The sequence below is a fragment of the Takifugu rubripes genome, chromosome 1, assembly GCF_901000725.2.
Source record: "Takifugu rubripes chromosome 1, fTakRub1.2, whole genome shotgun sequence".
Classification (NCBI taxonomy): Eukaryota; Metazoa; Chordata; class Actinopteri; order Tetraodontiformes; family Tetraodontidae; genus Takifugu; species Takifugu rubripes.
Genome location: NC_042285.1, coordinates 24,845,361 through 24,850,533, shown reverse-complemented (window position 1 = coordinate 24,850,533; position 5,173 = coordinate 24,845,361). Strand labels below are relative to the sequence as shown.

General features: G+C 43.7%; 1 long non-coding RNA gene across 2 annotated transcripts; it reads right to left on the bottom strand.

The window, feature by feature from the left end:
• Window positions 1-1,209: 1,209 nt before the first annotated feature.
• Window positions 1,210-3,705, bottom strand: LOC115252662 (uncharacterized). 2 transcript variants are annotated; one of them, XR_003890993.1, is made up of 3 exons: window positions 3,509-3,705; window positions 3,202-3,409; window positions 1,210-1,345 (listed from the first exon to the last, which is right to left on the bottom strand). It is a non-coding gene; the product is annotated as an uncharacterized lncRNA (long non-coding RNA). The 2 variants fall into 2 exon arrangements; XR_003890988.1 differs by having other exon boundaries at window positions 1,239-1,342.
• Between the last annotated feature and the right edge of the window lie 1,468 nt (window positions 3,706-5,173).

The following is a 5,173-nucleotide window of genomic DNA, read 5'->3' as shown; positions in this document are numbered from 1 at the left end:
GCATCTGACAAAAGGTTTTATACAAAGGTGGGATGTCAGCTTTCATTTATTTGACGGTAACCACAATGAGGGACTGACTGACTAGTTAATTAGTCCCAAACCCACCTGCCACTGTGCACGTGGACATAACAGCGACCTTGAGTGGAAAAACCAACCCTGAGGGACATCCGTGCTCTTTATCTGCTCCCAGCAACCAGTGAATGTATTCAGATATGCAAATATGTTTCATTAGTTGACAGGAAGCAACAAACTAGTTGACAGGAAGCAACAAACTTAAAAAAAAGAGAAAAAAACATGGTCATAAAATGGCCTAATAACTAAATGAGAGAAAACAGTGGACCACAAGAAGGGTTCTTCATTCTTAATTTTGGGATGTAGTAATGATTTGAGTTGATGAGAAAACCCTGATTTGAATCCATTTGTAATTAGTGCCGAGTGTGTGCTGAGATACAGATGCTGCTCCCAACCTGACATTGTTCCACCATGGGAATAAAACAGCTTTGTTATTCTGGCATAGAAGAAGGCTGCAACAGCTTTGCCTGTGGAACCGCTGAGGAACGTCTGAGGAGCCACTTTTTTGGGTCAACTCTCTGTTTCTCTGCTGAATGTTGTAGCTACCCACAGAGGAACCCCAGAAACGACCCATCCTGGCATGGTATGGTGTCACACTGGTTTTCGGTAGATCAGAAAGAGCCTATGAGGGTCACCCGGGGACGCCCGAAGACGAATTTGAACTAATGGCTAAATACTGTAACAGTGAAACTGTAGGAAGGAAACTTCCTGCGCTTCACAGAGCTCAGAACAGGTTAGCTTCAATAGTAATGAGTCTCACAAATGCAGAATATTTCTGGTTGAACATTCAATGAGATTCTCTTTTTGCATTGGTGCTGCGACACTTTTTAGCTTTTTGGCAAGAATCATCGACGGCCTTGGATGAAATAATGCTGAGATTTTGTAAGAATGGCATCAAGGATGAATGAGGACGACGCCGCACGCTGACTTACTTTCAATGTTGGAGTCTTGGAAAACTAATCAGAAGGCTTTTACCTGTCCAAAAACACTCCAGAAGTCTATTTTACCCGGTAATTTCTGGTGTCATTATTAAAATCCCCATTTGTTTCTTCAGATGAATCTTTGTCAAGAGTATTTCAGTCTTCTGGCAAAGGCATCTGCAGGTAAATAAGCTGCTAAACACCACACAAAGGTGACCCCGGGGGGCTTTTATTTTTTTTTTAACTGTCTTTCAATCAGGCGCAGACCACCTCGTGGTGTTGCTTATCTGATGCTCCTGTCCCAACATCTTCATTCATTGACTGGGAGGCAGAATCCTCGTCCTTCTCTCCTGCTGGCGGGAGATAATACAACAGGTTATCATCAGTCACAAGCTCAGCCTCATTGTCTGTTGCATTATCTGTTACGGCGGCCGACCATTGTTACATAAATCCAGCTGATTGGCATCTATTGGTTTAGAGGCAAATACGAAAGAAAGGACGGGGGCTTTATCTCAGATGTTTGGATTTTTGTTTTACTTAAAAAAATGAAGTGAACTATCTCGTGCTGTTTTTCAAGATGGCGTATTGCTGGAAGCGACACATCTAGGCGAGGAATCTGTTGAGCCTATGGAGAATGTAGACAAGATAATAGACTGGATGCAAAGGCTCATGGAAACCACGTCACCTGGAGGGTTTTTAACAGAAGAAACCTTTAAACGTTCCCTCCTGGTTGCTGAAAAATAGAGGAGAAAGGTTTGTATTGATGTGGGCTCGCATACATTTCCTTTCCAAAAAAAGGGGCAATAGAAAATGATACAGTCTCATTTAAAACCCGAGGTGATTGATCGGCTCCTGTCAGATATTGACCCGCAAAATGTTTGCAGGTACAAGTTTCCCCGTCACAGCGGATCAATAGATGCCGACGACGCGGGGGAAGGTCAGGGTTTATTTGCATGGGAGAAGTGCTGTGTCATGCTGATGAACGAATGAACAAATACAGGTGGGTGCACCAAAAGCAGATTCTTCTGGCATATTCAGACAGGCAAAGGTCACAACAAGAAGAGGCAAACAAATCATACGGGAGGCAAAATGTCAAGCAGAAATAAGGAGGACTAACGGAAAAACAACTGATTTTTATGGCTGAAACACGCCCGCGAGCCGTTTTCCTATCCGATGATATGTGTCGTTATGGAAACGGGGCTGAGATTTTATCTTTCTTTTAGTTTTTCTGTCCAGAAAGCAAACAATATCCAAATAAACTGCGATCCACATCAGCACAACACTCTGGTTTTACTAATTCATATTTTATATATGAATTTCTGATCACATTTTGGTCCATGTGAGTTACAACATCAGGACAACGAAGATGAGGAAGACACAGGGAAGAGAGAAATGGAATGAGACAGTGTTTTCTATAAGTCAAACTTACCAGGCAATTTGGACCCCCATTTCAGAGGTCTAATGGGAGATGGACAGTGATGGACAGCACATGTGGGCTACTTATTAATCTGGGAACGGCAATTGGAGAACCTCTATCGACCTGCAGTAAATTAAATAAGGCCCATCCTGAAATGGCATTATTCTCCCTCAACTCTCCCTCTGCTCCTCTCTCCCGCTGCAGAGGATTAGAGCAAATAAAATGAGAAAATTTAGACTGTGAAATCCTGATGGATATTTACCACACATACTGTAAGGGGTATATACACTATGGAGGAGAGATTAGCTTTCCAATCATGAAGAAAAGCACCCAGGGCTTATGGGAAAATACAAAAAGTCAATGTTTGATTTAAGTACCTCAGAACTCTTTAGGGTAGGATGGTTCACTGAGGAGGAATGTGTTTTTTTTTCTGTGACAGTCTCTCTTCACATCAGCCCATCTTAGATCCCATCTTACAGGATTTGACCCTAAAGGCAAACCTGGGCCGCCACACACTTTTTCACAGAGCACGAGTCCCTAATTTTGTTCTCTATTGGGGTCTTGGGACAAAGATAGTCACACAAGGCACAACTGTGGTCCATTACAGTGGGCTGGGAGACTGTGGAGCCTAATCATAGGCGGTATTTGAAAGCCACTTTGCCTTACTACAAGATTACGGCCTATGGGCTAATGTGCTACACCGCTTTCACTTTCCTTTAAAGTCCTGCTAGAGCACAAATACAGGCTCAACGATACAATGTTACCATATTATAGTGGTTATTCTATATGTACCTTAGAAATCCAGCAGGGATCCACAATTTGACCCTGAAGTTACATCCATGGGTTTCTAAAGTCCCACAATGGAGCCAATACTCATGTAGAACTTTGAAGGTTCGAGGCAGACGGGAGCTGATGCTGTTTCACGGGGAGGGGAGTCAGCCGAGGATCGGATCAGTCGGGGATCACTGCAATCCACGGACAGATGTGTAGAGGATAAAAGCTGCGTATCAAGTATCACGCAGGTTAATGAACTCAATAACCCCTTTATGCTAACGCTACATGACATTGCAAATGTGATTGTGCCCAAATCCTAATTTACCAAGACGTAATCATTTGTGATCCCGTTACCCCCCAATCCTGCAGCAGCTGCTTGTCCCAATAGGTGCTGTGGAAAACCCTGCCAATTTCCACCCACTCCTGTCTCCAACCAGGACATCTTTTTCAGGAGAGACGAGCGTCAGACGCCGGTGGTGTCGAGTCATTTGCAGACGTCTCTGTTTTCTTTCTCTCCACCCACCAGATGAAGCAGATAAGGCCGTGCGTCTGCAAGGAGAACGTAGAAAATGGCCTTGCAGGAGTCACCTTGTCCAATAATAGCCCGGCTCTGTTGTATATCCATCAGTCTGCTGTCAGTTATTTAGGGCGGCTTTACACTGGAGTCTTGTGAGGGCCTCGGGGTACCAGACGCCTCAACACCAAATATTTCTGCCCTCTTTCCTTAATGCAAGCTCACTTTCTCAGAAATGACTCAGATTTGGACTTTGATGTCTTGTTCAAAGTCGTTCTTTACACGGCGTACATAGAAATGTGACACTAATGCTCCTGGTTATTGAATTCAACTTCCTTCCTCTGAAAGCTTTCATTTAACAGTATAATCAGTTTTTTGCATGTGTAATTATTTCTGGAGGTGTCCATATTGAGAAAAGCCCAGCCTGGAGCAGGGACCGTGTGTCCGTTTGCACCGAGCATCGCTGTCTAAAGATGTGATGCACTTTTTCAGTGCAACGTATCAAATAGTCATGAATTATCCTCCATTACGGCAATTTCCTCAACCACAGATCCTGACAACTTCGCCAGCCCCGTTGATGAGCGCTTCACCCTAATTATGAAAAAAGCCCTCCTGATCATTTGAGACCCGCTTTCTCTGTCAGCCCCTCTGGTCAGGAGACGCCATATTTTTAGGTGGAAATCCGCTAAGCTCCATCTCCATTAAAATGACCTTATTTTTAAAGTCCGTGTGACAGTTTTTGACACCAGCTGGGCCGGTAACGTCAGGTCTGGGCTCATTTTCCCTGCCAGGCCTGACCTGATCTCATGGTCCTCGGTCACAAAAGTCAGATTTTAACAAGAGCTTCTTATTGCAGAAAGTTCTTGGAGTTATTTATGTGAGCCTGGCCTCCCGTCACCCCCCTCAGATCTGGTTGTGTTGCTGAATATTTAACACATGTTGTAATGGAACTTTCCTTCTGAAAGTCTCACACTAAATAAACAAGCAGCATTTGTCCGGTGGTGTAGAAAATATAGTCAGCAGTTAACTCCATTAACTCAAAACCATAATTTAGACATATTAGGGTTCCAGATCCATGAAGCCAGACAATGCTTTTCTGGATCTGGGATCTGGAAGATGAGTTTGTGGATTACAGCATCCCTCGCTGCCTTTAAAAGCCACTTTATTGACATAAAAGAGACAGTTTCCCACCAACTTGTGATCTTGTTTGATTTAAGTGCATTTTATCTTCCGATGTTGACCCATAAAGTTGTTGTGCTGTTATGTAGAGAACAATGACGTGCTAGCTGGCTTCTCTGTAGACAAACAAACCCCTCATCCATCCTCACCTGTTGTTCACTGCTAACTGCTAAAGTTTGAAAATTGCCTCCACCACACAAACACTACGAGGAAAATGACTCTTTTGCACTGTGGACGAGCACATCCCCAGATTACTAAAATTTCTATGCACCGGTTTGGGTGATAAGGTTGGGAGGC